Raw genomic sequence first — 17199 nt, forward strand, 5'->3', positions numbered from 1 at the left:
ATCAGTTTGAAGTCCAAAGCCAAGTGTAATTCCCGTTATGACTCAGACCTAGCTACGCTTAAACGCAAGTCTAGGGTGGCTGGGAGAAAGTGAAGGGCTTCCTGCTCATCCTCTGACAAACTGACCTGCCACCTGCTCCAAAGGCAGTCCTGTCTCACTATCTGGTCCAAGAAGAGAGGCCACATTCAAGCCTGCGTCTCTGCGGCATCTAACAACTCAGCCAAACTCTTTAAAATCTACAAGGAGCTGGCCAACCCTGCTGCAGTCCTCTCACCTCCCAGGCTCTTTGCAATGCCCTTGCTTCTCATTTTAATTCTAAAACCCAGGACATCTTGTCCACCCTCCGCTCCACCCCCCTTCTATCCACGCTCCATTCCGGCAGGCTGACCTTCCCTCAGACAGACCCCTCCCTCCTTCTCCTCCTTTCCTCTTTTCTCCTAGGATGAGGTTGCTAGTCAAGTCTGATCTATGAAAACCTCATCAAAACAGGTCCATCCCAGTTCCTCAAAAACCATGAAGCACCACATTGTTACCCTCACGCCTGCCCTCACCAATTTCTGCAACCATTCGTTTGCCTCTGTTTATTTCCCCTCCCCTCTGAAGCAATCCTTTGTTCATCCTCTCCTCAAGAAACCCACAGCTGATCTCTCTTGTCCAGCTAACTCTCACCCAATTTCCATTACTCCCTTTTTGGGGAAGGTCCTGGAAAGGCTGGCCATCTCCCAGCTTAACCTTCTTTCTGTCTCTATTGGCTCTCTCCATGACCACCAATCTGGATTCAGAGCTGCCAGAGGTACAAAAACTGCTCTCCTGAACATCCATGAAGACCTGCTCTCCAACCTTGACTCCAACTATCCCTCCGTCCTCATCCTAATTGACCTCTCTTCTGCTTTCGACATGGTCAACCATACCTTCTGCTCAATCGTCTCCGTGACAACCTGGGTATCACCGACCAGGCTCTGGCCTGGCTGACCTCTTTCTTTTCTGATCGACCCTCCCAGGTACAACCTGGGTCCTTCCTATCCTCAATCTCCCTCTCCACCTGTGGTGTTCCCCAGGGGTCTAACATCTCATCCTGGATTTTCAACCAATACCTGCCAGCTCTTGCCTACTGCATTTACATCTTCTGCTTAAACTTCCAGTTCTATGCTGATGACACCCAACTCATTTTCAGGCTTCCCTCAGCCACCTTCTCTCCTTCCCTCATCTCTGATTTCCTAATCGACATTCAAAATTGGTGTGCCACCAACGATCTCTGTCTAAATGCCAACAAGACCGAGATCCTCCTCACTGGTACACCTTCACCAACTTTTCCCCTCACTCTCTGGTCGGCCTCCCTTGGCCCTCCTCCTACCCCTACCTGCGAGGCTAAGAATGGTGGGGTCATTTTTGACTCCACGTTTTCCTTTTCCGCACAGATCTCTGACGCCTCTTTTAGGGAGAATCACATGCAGTACCCTTTGGGAACACTACATGCAATTAAGACTACAAGTGTCAGTACAATTTCATCTTTGGTACAAGCCTGTACTACACAGTTATGTGGTAGCAGTGGCTGAGCAGCCAGACTTATTTGAAGAGTTGAGTGAGTAGTAGAACACTTTACACAAAGGAACAACAAATACAGTGATTCAAACATACACTGATTCAAGGTTTCTTGGTAAAAGAATATACATTTATTCACACAGTCAGTTAGAAAAAATTCCAATAGCAAGAGCAGCTCAATATCACACACTAATAAACTACAATACACCACCAATATGTTACTGTACAAGTTCAGCTCCCCTGAAGTGGGAGCAAAATGGCACTTAAGTTACTTAGAAAGGGGATTCAATGACAAGGTTATGAGAAAGGCAGCCCAAATACATTCATAGGCAGGGCAAACGGTTTCAGTTAACTACCACCAGCAATTCTTCTCAATATGCCTGGGCCAATGTCAATAGTTCAGAGACCTCGTATAGGATAGCACAGTTCTAGTAGATAACAGTTAAGTCTTTGCCACAGGTTTTAAAAGAATTTGGCTAAGCAAAAAGTTTGATGAATGTTTAGGGAAGGACAAGCTTTCGCAGAAGAGTCAAGTTCCATGAACTTTCTCGATGGCCGAAAAGATTTCCGGACCGCGTTTGCACAGTACCTTTTCAATGAAGAAGAGCTGTAGCTGTGGCAGTTGTTCCTGGCAGTTCGAGCAGATCTCGATGTTCCTGAGCTTCAGTCGTGGGGACAAGAAGGAGGACGTTGGGAGGTTCCTACACTGCCCAAGGATGAGGCCAAAAGCTTTAGCAAGACGTTGGTTTAAGGTGTGAGTGCCTTAAAGTCCACAAGCTGGTTTCCTTCCCTCTGGCTATCCAGTTTTCAACAGCACCCTGATGAAATTCAACCAGATGGGGGCAGTGTCCAGGTGGCTTGTGAGTTGGTTGTTCCCACCAAACTCAAGGGAAGAAGTTAACCTTGAAGGGCTTCTCTGTCGATGGAGTTTCAGGAAATGTGGACCTGCAGAAGGGATTCACCGGTCATCCAGGAGTTGCAGCAGTCCTCTTCCTTTAGCTCGTCTTCGGTTCTTTCGTTCCATTGGTCGACAGTTGTCCCCCATTCATTCCAGCCTGGCTGTCACTCACACAGCAGGACAGCCAGCCGGCCAATCACGCCCGAGTGCATTCAGGTCTCCTAGGCGACTAAGCACAGGGAGTTTCGGGCACCATCCTCACATCCTGTCCATCCCAGAAACCCTGGCGCCAGAGGAGGGCTTCAGCACTGAAGCCACCAAAGGCCAACGAACAAAGGTACCAAACCTGGTTTGGCGCGCAGAGACAAAAACAAGAAGGACCTTTCCTAAAAGAAATGGCGAGAAAAGTCAACCGGCATCTGTTTTTACAGATAGTTCTGGGGCGTCATATTGAAAAACATGGCTCACCCGATTTTAAGCTACTGTTGTTAGCGTTCGGAAAAATCATGGTAGTTTGATCTAAACCACTGCCACCAGCTATTTAAAGTAGAGTGTTTTGACTCAGGGGAAGCTAGGGAACCCCTTCAGCACTCTATAGTAAGATAGTGTGTGCTGGGTCAGTAAATTTAAAGTGACTAGTAAAGTCATTTTAACTTTACATGCTCTGGGAGACAGTAGTCAGACCCAGATAAGGTATTTAAACCTTGGGAAGTCTGAAAGACATCCCTGTGCCACTGCACTGAAGGTGTTGTTTGACACACAGAAAAAGATGATGCCTATGGAGTTGTTTTAAATCTCCATAACCAAAGAACACAAAAGTAAAACACACTGAAAATGAAAAGTTCAAAATCCCAAAATATAGCAAAAGAGATGGAGGGCTCTAAGGTAGAGGGAATTTAGCACTTGTGTGTCTCTAAAGAATCAAACGTTTTACTGCACCTCCTTAGAAGTACTCTGCCTTTCCTCTCCTTCGCTCAGAAGCTCACTGTCTTCCAAGCTCTGGTTCTCTCTAGGTTGGACTACTCTGACAGCCTCTTTCTAAATCGACCTGCCTCCACTCTCGAGCCCTTTGCTCCTCTACTTCTAACTCTCTCAGGGTCAGTGGTTTTTCAAAGAAATGAGCTGGGGGCTGATCTCTGTCCTCGGCTGGGGCCTCCCTTTGGAACAGCCCCCCGGCAACTGTGAAACTTGAGGAGAACCATCTCCAGTACCAGGAGCACCAGAAGACCTTCCTCTTCACTGCCGCCTTTGCCCCCCTTCTCCCCTGCTGACCTGTTTTTCTTTCTCAGCACCGTGCACCTGGACACCCTCTCTTTCGGGCCCAGGTAACTGCTCACCCTGTCTACCTCCAGCACTGCCTCAGGGCCACTCCTTGCACTGGGATAATGTATCTGTACCCATAGAGTCCCCCACTCTTCTTCTGCACTTATCAGATGTACACTATCTGACTAATCTTGCACGTGCCACTTGGTGGATGCACTACCACTTTTCACTGCCTTTATGTATTTACTGCACTTATCATTTACTCTGGTCTCTCCTCTGTTCCGCACTTTCCACTTCTCCACTTCCACGCACTTTCCCCCTTTTTCCCTTTTCCATGCATTTGTGCGTTCTTAATGTCAATGGGCCTAGTAAGAGCGTTGGTTATTGTGTTCCCCTCCCTTTGCTTGGTCGCCCTCTGAAACACTTGTGTATGAGCGCGATATGAATAAATAAATAAAATATCATATCATATATCATATCATAGCTACACCATCCCATCAACTAAATATGTTCAATGAATTTCTATTAAAGTAGATTAAACATAACTGTTCAATGTTTGTGTAGCTTGTGTAAGTAAAAAACAATACATATATATATATTCACTGACAAAAAACGTTGTTAAAGGGAAATTATGGTTAAGTTGCATTAGTAAAAACCTATGCAATTAAATGGTAAACCGAAAATCCCCAGAAATTTGCCAGTTATGGTAAGTTAGTAAGCTAAGCAACCATAACTCGCGCCACCCCTGTGCACTGCAAGGACTAACACCCATGACTTCAAAGATGACATCAAAAATGTCATTCATGACATGACGAATGACATCACATGTGTGGCTCCCTCTTTATTTGCTTACTGACACATGTACACTGGGTGCTTTTCTTTACTGGGAGTCAGGAACTAAAAGTGGATAAAGGTGCTATATTTGTTCAATTTACCCTTCTCATATGTTCTGTCACTACTTTCCTTAGGTTTGAGGCACATCATAAAATACATATACATAGGGGAAGATGCAAGCCTGAAACAGAGCAATCAGTTCTGTGCATAAACATAAGCGGTGAGGGTATGAACACTTTCTGGTGGTACTCCTACTTTTTTGATTACTTTATTTTCTCTATGTATGCTCATATTTGTATACGTTGTGGTCTATTTATGTGTTGTGTAGAGTAATACTGTAATGTAGTAAGAGAGGCAATCATAGCTACTTATTGCATGTGTCACATGGCAGAAAGGTCTCAAATGAAAGCATTCATCATTGTACGATCCAACATCTGAAGATTTTGATTATTGTGCCTGTATGGTGCATGCTGTAGACAATTGCAACATTTCTACATGACTGGGCACATGTACTGGAAAGAACTCTGTAATGCAATGGTGTTTTTAGCAATGGATTCCTTAAAGAGCTATGTATCTCATGATAGTTCTTCCAATGATTTCTGATCATTTTCTTCCAACATTACAATGAAAATCCCTTGTGGAGGTGTTTAGGAAAAGTATATACACTTGTGATGTCAACAGTCATGCCATGAATGACATTTGTGATCTCATCTTTGATGTCATGGGTGTTAGTCCTTGCAGTGCAGAGGGGTAGCAAAAGTTATGGTTGCTCAGCTTACCATAAGTGGTGAATTTCTGGGGTTTTTCGGTTTTACCTGTAACCATAACGTCCCTTTAACAAAGTTTGTCCATTGAATTGCATAGGTTTTTTCTAGTGCAACTTAAGCATAACGTCCCTTTAACAACATTTTTTGTCAGTCAATTTCATTGGTTTTTAGCAGGATTCCCTTAGTTTATTAAGAAAAACTGTGCAACACAGTGCAACTGCTGGCACCATGTTAATGAAGACAATAGTCGCGGACTATGCGTCTGTTTGCGGAGATCGTGTGGCATTCAACCTGCTGAGGAAGGCAGGTGCTCTCTTACATAGTGGTATCAATCACCAAATGCAAAGAACATAGACAAACAGCACCATGTGCAAGAATTGACAGGGAAGATAGAGTAGGTTTGCAAATTGTGTACTTATGAAGCAAACAGGACAAAGGCATAGGGAGTGCACCATAACGGAATGCATCAAAAACAGAAGTGACGTCTGCCTTCACCAATCTTACCGCACTGCTACTGTAAAAGGGAGCAAAGAACGAATGGGCAGAGTAACGATTAGAAAGTGCTAAAACCTGAACATTAGTACAATGTAGTAAGGACCCCAAACTTTGTCTAATAATTTCACAGATGCTGCAGTATGCAATAGTAAAGAAGCATAACATGTCTTTTTGTAACACAGCAATGGCAAGCACCTTAGAGTGGCAGGATGAACATTTTCCTCATGACACAATGACTTTCTATAGTAACCCCATTGGTACACCCAGTGCTGTGAACCATAAATGATGTAATATATATTGCTGCATGTACACCAAGCACATTCTCTTTTCGGTAAGAGAACATATTGGAAAGGAAAGCAAGGCAGTACAAGCGGAAACCCTTCCACAGTAGCATACGGGCATAGGAAAGGAAAGAAACTCTGTGCATAGGGAAATGGACTGCGTGGAAGTCAAAGTGGAGAAATTGGTGAACAATTGTGTCGCTTTAAAGGTTGCATACAGGATATATTTTGGACAAAATGAAACAGCACTGCCACACCTGCACGTGTACTCCTTCCCCATGTTGGAGCCCATGAGAGATGTTACCGTAATACATCAATCTCTTCCTCCCCTCACAACCAAGTTGTGCAAATACCCATTGGCCCACAATAAGTATCCACTTCTGCTACCCCTTTCCTTTCCAAATGTGGTGTATACATGTGTACAAGTAAACAGTAATAATGAGAATGTTGCTGAGTGTTTGTGTGGTATTCATTTTTTTTTACCTGAAATGGGGTTCTGACTCAGCGGCACACAGTCCTCATTGCAATGACCACAAGTAAGAAAAAGGTAGGTGTCCTACGGACACCGCAGCTGTCCGGCCTATGCACAATGACAATGGAGGCATCTGTACTCCCCCAGCAAGCTCTGCATGTCGCATGTTGTCCACCACCTATCAATGCATGTGGGAGCGGACGTTTGTGCGTAGTGCAACTATACACATTTGCATCCGCTCCTCTGTATCCTGGTAACATCGCCACAGTGCAGCATATGCAAAGGAACGTTAATTAGGTTGGGGCATCCGCCCACGTCCTACAGGTAATACACATAAACATCCAACCTGCTGTACCCTATAAATTGGAAGCGTCTCCCAAAATGGTCAGCGCACGTGTGGCGCACGTTAAGTCAGTAGAGAAGAGGCAACAGTGTGCATAGGACACCCATGCATGTGCGCTCAATGCATTGTGCTCAAAACGCATCCAGTGGACAGCTGTCCCAAAGGAGAACAGTGGCAACGTCACCATGCGACTGCACCCACGCTGCGCGTGTGCCCTTATTTCGGGGACAGGAGCCGGACCCTCGAACAGTGGCAAAGTGCAGGGTTGAGCAATGTACAGAGTGATTTTCAGAAAGTACACGCTTACAAACATACCACAATGTGCCGTTGCACATATGTGTATGTTTTGGAATAATGTAGGCCTACTTTCCGGGTGAAAGTTGTCCACAGCAACCCTACATAAGGGCACACCCCAGAGGTGCTGTGCAATCTGTTTGCTGCTTTTCAGAACAAAGTAGCAGGCCCACATAGATTTGCCCTGTAAGTAATGGTGCACCAAATCTGCTGTGCTACAGTGAGACTGCAACTAATAGCAACCATGTCTGGCTGAGTATGCACAGTAATGGAGAACATTTTGAACGGGCCTTGCTGTGACCTGCAGCTGCGATAGTGCCCATTGTCCTAATCCCATGGGTAGCTAGCGGCAAAGGGGAGTATACGCGCGTGCGTTTCCCCAAGGACGGCGAGGGCCGTGTCCCAATGAAGCAGAAACATTCCTTATTCCTTTTCCAGTTTCTTCTTTTCAGCACACCGTCAATGCGTACTGTTAAAAAGTTCCACACGTTTCCACCAATGACATTGAATAGCTCTACATGTAACAGTATCAGTTCTGTACAACAGTCCTCTGAATACACACCACGCCCAGAAACATTGTTGTTCAATCCCTGTGGCTCCATCCCACTTCCATGGCCGCCATCCTGAAAATCCCTGGATGTGGCTTTCATGCTGCGAGCGAGTGTGGGGCAATAACATGCAACCAAGGTAGGTGGAGTTCGTTGTAAGGGGCGGCTCAGAAAAGTTTTTTTTTTAGATGCTTCTAGAGCAACACATTTCACTTCACTGCATCTTGTAAATGGGCAAACAAAACATCATTACCAATGGGCGACAAAGGAATGCCATTTGCTTGTAAAATTCTGCATTTTCACAACTACTGAGGTCATTGTTTCAGAAGAACATCCCAGCAGTGGACAAAAATGTATACATGTTTCTGTTGATGAGACACCTTCCTGCTTCTTGCTTGGAACAACTTCCAGGAGTAATGTCCCATACTCTTCGTGGTGTTATAGATGAGAAAAGCACTTTGGCAGAGGTAAAAAAGCCTCTTCACTAGATTTAGCAACCTCTTCAGTCGACGGAACAAAACTAAACAAGACACGTAACCCATATGCATGCCGCCGTAGTGGATGACGATAACAACGGCTCTAGCAAAAGTCGGCAGGTCTTTGCAAAGTGCATGCATGTCAGCGAAACTGCACTCGTAGACACCGTTCCACAAGTTCCACAATGCAACCACTCCTTCCAAACCGAATATGTCATCAAAGTTTCTTTCCAGGTTATACAGATCTAGTAGAAAGGCATCACCTATTGGCAACACAATGCGTTTCGTCATGTCAGCCAGCCTCACTACGCAGAGTGTAATGTACAGCAGTTGGACCGCCCCTTCCTGTGAACCACACCCACAGTACCTGATTGGATAATCCCGAAAGTCCCATGTCCATTGGCCAGCAAGGTAAGAAGCACAGATTGTGGCACGTGCAATGCCCAAAGTACCGTGAGGGCCGCATCCCAGTAAAGCAGGAGCAGTCCTTCTTCCCATTCCACTACCTTTTGTCCAGCAGGACATTGGGTATGGGTCAATGGGCACACACGATTCCACCAATGCCATCCAAGACGTTACCATCTAAAACTGTCAGTTCTGCACAACACTTCATAAGTACCATTACACATTCAGCCTGCTAGTGTGCTGTCACAGTAGAAAGTTTGGTAAAAGTTTGCAAGGTTTGTGCATCCACATTCATCCACTTGCGCACCCATCACCGCAAAATGGAGGTACAGAAACATTTTCAGCAGTATGTGTATTACTGTGTTATAAGTGCCTCTGTGCACAGCATCTGCCACTGAGCGGCCATTACGTTCTTTAAAAGCATACTGTGTTTTCCCATCCCCTACCATGAAGTGGCACTTCAGTGATATGTGCTTGCAACTTTCTCCTTTAGCCATATCATACAGTGTAACATCGAAACAGGAACTCTCTGCTTTCCTTCCGACAATGCTACAAAATGTTTTGCCCACTAACAAACCTCCTACATAAATTGTAATTACCAAGCGAAAGCAACTTTCCAAAAGATCACTGTCTGCACAGCTGTACTACTGTCTATGCTGCACTATTGCAACAGGCTCTTTTGCAATCTTCCCCCTTCTACTCTCCGCCCTCTGGAACACATCCAGGAGAGGAGTGCACGACTTGGGATGGTATCTCTCCTGCATTAAAATGTCAACAATAGCTCCCAGTGGCTGCGAGGAATAAAGTGAGAAGACTCTGCATTATGGGGAAGGCCTTCTGGCCCCAGGGACCTCAATACCTTCAATTGTACCTCCCTACATATTTTCATACGCAAGCTCTTCCCTCTTCGGCTTCCAACTCCCTCAGGGTAAGGTGCTTCTGCAAAAAAACAGTTGGTGGTAATTGTGATTTTTCGCCTGTGGCCTCTCTCTGGGACAGCCTCCCTGGCTCCCTGACACTTGAGGGGAACCATTGCTGGTTCCGGAAGCACCTCAAAGTATTTCTCTTAGCCGTCTTCTGTTTCTGCTCCTCTCCCCGGCTCACTGCCTGACATAAACTGATTCTGCACTACTTACCTGGCGACTCTGTGATGTCGGGCCCATGTCACCTCCCCACCAGGCAAACCCCTTCACCGGCTTTCTAGCAAACCCAGGACTTGAGGACTGTTTTCTGTATGCCTGACAGTGCATCCATCACCTGTTGTGTGTACTTATCCGTGCACTTTGCACAATTGGCCCTCATTTTTACTTATTGTCATTTGTTCTTCTTCCGATGTACTGTACCTTCCCCTCCCTCCAACCATGCACTTGGGTCATTTAAGTCACACCTGGTCTAGTAGGGTCATTGTCTCTGTCTCCCCTCTGTTTCCCCTCCGTTGCCTTGTTGCGCTTTGCTAGACGTTTGTGTAGGTGCATTACGAATGCAATAGCATACAATTGCACATCATATGATATCATACACACAATGCATGCACAAAAGTAGGATGCCTGCCACTTACCGTGTACACTGCAAAGTTGTTTTTTGTTTTCCGCAGTACCCCACTTAATGCACACTTTTAGAAAAATATTCCTCACACGCAGCACAGCTTGCATGTTACTAACTGCAAATAAATACATATAGTTCATGCATACACCCAGGATGTCTGCCCCTTACCTTGCACACTTCCACCATGGCCTTCTGCACTTCTTTGTGCAAATAGACCTTCTGGCACAGTTTTTGCGTACACCAGAACCACCAACCTTACAGAGCAGTGTCTTTCGCCAAACAGCGCCATGTGCCTCCCTAATGTCCAAGGTGGTGGCATAATGTACACCGCATGGTACTGGACGCATACCAGGTCTACAAGGTCCTGCAGAACCATTCTTTGAAAGTCACCACCATCAGAGACATGCATACTTAAACTGCATGTCTGCGTTATGGTGACATGCTACGGTGCAGGCCTAGGCTCTTCGGTGCCTGGCCTATGGCCTTTTGCCATACACCCAACAGTGTTGGCCTTGGCCACACCCAGCACAATATAACATAGTCATGCAGGTGAATAAGTGGGAAGGTACTTGCAGGACACCCCTAGCCACTTCTAAGCATCCACTACTTCACCACTGCACCCAGATGAAACACTAGAGGAGTCGTCACTCCATCAGGTCCAGGAATGTACTAGACAGTATAAGAATTGCAACCAATCCCCACAACCATGAAAGCAACATTGTATGCAATGATCACAAACCGCACACCAAAGGCAACAATGTGAAACCTACTTCACCCCGAGGCACATATTTGCTGGTGCTAGGTGGCCACCTATTCATCAAAGGGGCTACAGGCTTAGCACACGCAACACACCGTACTGCAGTGTATGTTTCAAGGTTCATGTGGTCTTCATTGTACTCCACTTCTGCAATTGCTCTACCATCACTGACTGCTAGAGCCTCTACACATACAGCACACCCTAGTACAACCCATGTTTTACTTTCTGATGCTGATGACTTCTTTTTGGTGCAATGTGGTCAAACACTTTCTCAAGCAAGGGTCTTATAAGGGCCTAACCATTGCAAATGCAACTGGTGACATGTGGCTCCCTATTATGCAACAGGGGCATTAATGAACACCATAGGCTAATGTACGCATAGCAGCTAATTTCTGCTGTTCTACCAAGTGTACAATGTCCTCTGCAACCATTGTGTGCTACTTATCAACTTCAAATGCATGCAGAGTGACAACTGCATTGCTGCATTATGCTGTGGTGGCTGTTCCTTCTCTGTTACAGTTGCTATTGCATGGAACGAGCTGCCGCTTTCTATAAAGAAACTATCCAGTCATTTAGACTGGTCACTGCAGCATCTCCACCCATACACCGACAACTGTCAGTTGTTCTACCAATCACCACACCCATGCAACCAACATTGTGTGCACTGCTGCCGTGCCACACACAAAAAGCAACAATGTGGCACCTAATTTCACTCGATGCACATACCTTTTCAACCAGTGGACATAATGTTCTGTGCTAGGGCTGCAGCCATGCATCGATGGGGCTACGGACTTACCTCACACAGCACACCATAGTACATGCTATGTTTAAATCCTCATGTCTTGTGGAATGCATTCCCCTTCCGCAAATGTGCCTGCCATCTCTCATCACAGAAAGACATCGCTGCTGCACCTGGCATGCCATAACGAAGGCTGCCTTCAATGACCACGCAAGATTGTTGCCTGTTGGGGTATCCGCGCATTGGCGGAGCATGCACAAATAGCGCTGACACACCACCGTCTTCTTCTAATGAGGTATTCACATGAAGCACTTCTCACTCCCGCACCATTTCCATCCCTTCTTCCCACCACCAGTTGCCATACACTATGTTTTTCAGCCCCTTTCGCCATTGCATTGTCCTCCAATACAACATGCCGCCGTCATGGAATACTTTTCACACACATCCCGTCAGTGCAACTGCGTTGCAATCAACATTTTGACTGTGCGGTGAACAGGGAATTGGGACGCCGAAACGGAGCCAGACATTACTAATTTTAGTGCGCACACTGCTACGTACAAGAGGCCCAGTAATGCACTCAATGGCTTAGAGCCTTGCCACACACACACCGCAACACTATCCTCCAATACACAATGGCAGCATTTCCCAAAATGTTTGATGCACAGCACGCTTCGCTCCTGCCAACCACTGGCTGCGTCAAATGTTCGCCGACATCACGGCGTACTGCAGGCCAATGAGACTTTGGTCCACAGAGCGAACAGGGAAATGGGTCTGCGGAGCTAAAACACTCCCTTTTGAGAGAATCCCACCTTTCAGAATCAGGTCTAGAATAGAATTCCAAAATTTCATGCAGCTTCATTGAGTGGCACCAAAGTTATAAGCCATCCAAGAACTGCTTTTCACCAACCCTGTAATGCAGAAATAGGCACAGATGTCCCCAAACATCTGAAATGTTCCCAAACATCACAGGACTGCCCCCGAACATACGAGTGCTCACAGACTTTCGGGATGAAAAACATCTGTGTTTTGGCTTTTTGTGGCCATATCCCATCCCATCCACATCACCCCTTACCTCCCAGAGATTGTTTGATAAGTTAGCCAATTGCAATGTTGTGTTTTTTTATATGTTTTTACTGCGATGTCTGCGGACACCGACCACTGTCAGTAAATCCAACATGGCGGGCATTTCCAAAAATCTGACACACGTAACGCTTTTCCGCATCCAATCAGTGGGTGCGGCCGATGTCCATGGAAATCACGGCACCCTATAGGCCCATCGTATGCCTGTCCGCGGACCAAACAGGGAAATGGGTCCATGGACCGAACCCATATATCACACATTTTGGTTGTTTTAAAAAAAAAACGACTCAACAGATTTACAGCAGATTTACAAAAGCACACTTTCGAGACCAAGCCACTGCTCCTGCAGCAAATTTGGTGAAAATCCATTGAGCGGTTTGAGCTGTAGGCGTGAGAAAAATTTGTGAGGGGTTGGTGGTTAGAGGGCACTGAGTGAAATTTGAGAGTTGGAGGGGGTCTAGAGACTGAGTTTGCAACATAAAGTTTTCTGTAGCCTCCGCTATAGCCTCAAATAGCAGACATCTCATAAATTACTGTGTCACAGAAACAGTGTGTGTTGTGGGGGCAAAGGGAGAGGGCAGTGGAGATGGGGAGGTCATCTGGGTAGTGGGGGGAAGCTGGCATAGATGAGGGGGGTTCTTGGTGAGGGTCTGGGGGGCAGGCAAGCATTATTTTGCCAGTCGTTTTGCCAATATTCACAGCTTTATCTTGGGCTATGAAGAACTACATATACCTGCGAGTAAGAGAAGTTCTGTGCCACTGGCGACACATTTTAGGTTGTCTGTGTTTTATTTCTTTTTTAACTTTATTTTTATAGGTATAGTGACCTCAGTGTGAAAAATCACTCACCATGGCGAAAGGCCATGGTCAGTGACACGGTAGGTATTCTGGAGTGTTGTCTATTTTGGCTGTGTGCTGTCAGACTTTTGTATATGTGCGAGTGTGAAGAAAAACAGAAGAAAACAGTTTTAAAAAATGAATACAAAAAGGAGCCACCCTTCTATTTTTAGATGTGCCATACACTGTAGTTTAGTCTTTGTATTATCACTCATACTATTATATTGTGTGCCTATTCCATTTGTCCCTGCGTAGTTTACTGTCATGTATTATTCTCTTTTTTGCTTAACTTCACCTACTGTATGGTGTGTGTGTTTTGGAGTTTGTAATTGGTTGATGGCACTGTTGTAATTATTACCAGCTATCCAGCAGCCACTCAGTGCTCGGCGTTGCTACTCGCGGGTATATTCCGACCCCTCTCCAGCCATGTCTATATTAGGGCAAATGGAACCTTGTGTGTTTGTGGACGTGTGATGGCCGCGGCTATCCAAACCTTTGGGTGGAGTAGCATCATAGATGTATTGAGTTTTGGGGGGATTTGGAGAGAACAGGGGAGTGGAGGAGGAGCATGGGGAGTAGAGGGGGTGCTGGTATGCGTGTTAGGGACACTTGTTTGGAGTTTGGGGCAGTGTACATATTTGTTTAATTCATAGTTTTTGTGAAAAGCCGCAGCTAATCACAAACGTCCATGATGGTCTTTAGTTTCACTGCATTTATAAAAAGCACATACATAGGTGCAATAACGCTTTTCCTCATTGTATTGGTTGTGTCCGTAGGCGCGGTTATATTTTTGTGCAATAATCATATTGTTATTTAGATGATACAGCACAGAATTGTATATGTGTGTGTTATTTTGTTTGCTTAGGTGGTGTCTTGTCTTATTTGAAATTTTGAAGGTTGGCTTAGTTTGGTTTTTAGTTTGTAGAAAATGTACTTGTAGACGCGGCTACAAATAAGCTTTGACGCTGCGCTGAATAACCATGGCTACTAGTGATTCTGGGCAGGGTTTTGTATGTGTTTCGGTGTTCCTGATTGGCTGGTGTTAATGCTATAAATGTGTAATTCTTTGCTATAGGTTGCAGTGAATATGTGTCAGCCATTTTATTTGTTTCCTTAGAATATAGTCCTCATTTTCTGGTTTTCATTTTGGAAAGTATGAAATTCCCCATTTTCTCTACTTTTCTCACGTTGACGGCAAAACCCATAGTTCATGATACCTGTGACAAAATATGATGGGCATTAATCAGTTGTTTGTCATAGTTTTGTTGAAAGTTTTATTTGATAATATGTATTGATTTTTTTTATTGTATTTGTTAACAATGAAGTGACCCTGCTGTATATGTAGAAAATGGGTGGGAACAATTGTTGGAAGATGTTTATAAAGAAAGAAAATGAATTTCAGTGAGGTGCATGGTATAGAATCATTAAGTATACTTCCTGCACTCAAAATAAAAGAATGATCACAGAGCAGTTGAAATGTGATTTTATCTGCAATGCTTTTTTAATCATGTATGTTGTGATGTTAAAGTGCTTTTTTGGGGTGATCTGAATATGTGTGTGTTTTAAGAAGATTTCTTTTGCTGGTGTGGGGTGATTTGAAAATGTGTGTCCTTTTAAAAAAGATTTGTTTTGCTGAAGTGTGTTACTGTGTGGTTGTGTATAAGAGAAAATGCATTGTCTTCATTTGTTTATTGTTTTGTGAAACCTAGTGTTTAATTTCATGAAAAATATCTTTTGGTTTTATTTTTAAATTTGCATTCATAAAGAATGGTGCTAGTTGTGAAAACTGCTATTATTACACGGCCACCTTAGTGGCTGTGTAGTTATGGTTAAGTTGCTAATCCCATAGGAAGAGCACTTTTTGGGCGGCTTATAACTTTGCTCTTAAAGTATATGGCCCACTCTGAATTTGGTGATGTTTGGTCCAGGGGGAGCAAAGTTATAGGGGGTTCCTAAAATTTCTTTTTTTCCCATAGACTGAATGGGGGAAAAAACTTTGCTCACGCCTACAGCCCAAACCGCTGGACGGATTTTCACCAAATTTGTGGCAGGAGCAGCGGCTTAAAATGACCAAAAAGTAGGTCACAAAAAATGTGTGATATCTATGTCCGGTCCACGGACACACTTCCCTGTTTGGTCCGCGGACAGTGTCCTGATTGGCTAATCAGCTTTCGTCATGTCCGCGGACATGTGAGGTGTTCGCTGATTGGATGGTGAGGAGCGTGAAGTGCGTCAGATTTTTGGAAATGCCCGCCATCTTGGATTCGCGGACAGCGGCCGATGTCCACGGACATCGCAGTAAAAACATATGAAAAAACACAGCATTCCACTTGTCAAATTTATCAAATAATCTCTGAGGAATTGAGGGGTCATGAGGATGGGATGGGATATGGCTGCAAGAAGCAAAACAAATGTGTGTTTTTTACAGCGAAAGTCCACGAACAGTCCTGATGTTCGCGAACAGTCCTGTGAAAGTTTGCGAACACCTTAGCATTACAGGGTTGGTGAAATGCAGTTCTTGGATGGCTTATAACTTTGGTGCCACTTAATGGAACTGCATGAAAATGTGCATGTATATTCCTGGTCTGATTCTGAGTGAGTATGCAGTTTGGTGGGATTCTATCATGAGGAGGCAAAATTAGAGGGTGGGTCCCAAAATAATGTCAAGGCTTATAAATGAAGTGCCATTTGACGAATCCTCACTTAATTTGGGAAACTAATAATACATTTTGATATGAATGTTTTTCCGAAGTTTGGTAGGATTTTGTGAAGAGGGGGCAAAATTAGAGGGGGGTCCCAAAATAATGTAAAGGCTTATAAATGAGGTGCCATTTGACAAATCTACACTTCTTTTGGCAAACTGATAATAGATCAAGATATTCATGTTTTTGCAAAGTTTGGTGGGATTCTGTTGAGAGGGAGCAAAATTAGAGTGGGGGTCCCAAAATATTGTAAAGGCTTATAAATGTGGTGCCATTTGACAAATCTACACACCGGTTTGCAAAAAGATTATAGATCTAGATTTAGATGTTTTTGTAAAGTCTGAATCGATTTTGTCAAGTGGGGCTAGGTTATATGACGAGTGTATGTGCATACATTTGACACTTTTGAAAAAATAAAACATGGGTGGATTTCCAGCAAACTTGCGTAAGGAGCATTGGCAATGACCTACAAGCATGGTTTTGCAAATGTGCCAGTGTTTTATTATTTGACAAGTGTCATAATGAAGCTACAAAAAATAGCGGTATACCTTTAGTGACTGAGGTGTAGCCTGTGGCCATGGGCAGTGGCCAGATTGTCCGGGTCATGGAATCAGGTCATGATCCGGACAATCTGGCTACTGGCCATGACCACAAGGGACAAAACATAGGATTAAAGTGGCCATGTCCACCTGGGACTGGCTCTGTGGTAAAGTTATTCGAAATTAGGATAGATTTGAAAGGGAAGAAAAATGTGCCCATGGTAATATGGTCATAGAGTTCTCTTTTTGCCTTCTGCAGGCTGCTATGGAAAGTGAAGAGGGGTCCTGTATGGAACCCTCACCTTCCCTTTCCATGGTGGCCATCCTGGAAAAGGATTCTCCTTTCTACACCGGGACGCCGAAGGCATCCCTGTGTTGGAAG

Source organism: Ambystoma mexicanum, chromosome 12, assembly GCF_040938575.1.
Source record: "Ambystoma mexicanum isolate Mex_15411 chromosome 12, UKY_AmexF1_1, whole genome shotgun sequence".
Lineage (NCBI taxonomy): Eukaryota > Metazoa > Chordata > Amphibia > Caudata > Ambystomatidae > Ambystoma > Ambystoma mexicanum.